The sequence below is a fragment of the Oncorhynchus masou genome, chromosome 5 (assembly GCF_036934945.1).
Source record: "Oncorhynchus masou masou isolate Uvic2021 chromosome 5, UVic_Omas_1.1, whole genome shotgun sequence".
Classification (NCBI taxonomy): Eukaryota; Metazoa; Chordata; class Actinopteri; order Salmoniformes; family Salmonidae; genus Oncorhynchus; species Oncorhynchus masou.
The window spans coordinates 77321485-77321964 of record NC_088216.1 but is presented as its reverse complement, the minus strand read 5'-3'; positions in this window follow the sequence as shown (position 1 = coordinate 77321964).

Genomic DNA, 480 nt, shown 5'->3' with positions numbered 1-480 from the left:
TCAGATGTCTGGTTTCTGTACAGTAGCCATGAATACAGGTGTACATGAGATATGTGTTTTGGGTTATTGCTTATACTGAAGGGTTTGAAGTATTTACAGACTTCTGGGATCTCTCTCCTCTGAGCCTCCCACAGAGCAGAGCTGGAGATACTCTCACTGCAGAGATGATAATAGGTTTACCTGTCATGAACACCAGCACACTGTGGAGCTATTGTAAAGAGCAGCCTCTTAATGTGCTATGTGTGCGTGCAAATGTGTGAGAATGTTTATGTTTATGTTAACCTTTTCAATTGGGCACTCTTGAAAGCTTGCTCAGTGGTCTTCGAAAAGGAAAAGGTTGACAACCTGCGCTGTACACCATATTACAGTTTCATATTTTGACAGAATGCAACAATAGGTTAACTTTGGTATGAAGAGGCTTTTATGTAAACAGTTCCACATAATGTTCTACCGTGTTGTAGGCTACAGTTTTGAAATGTG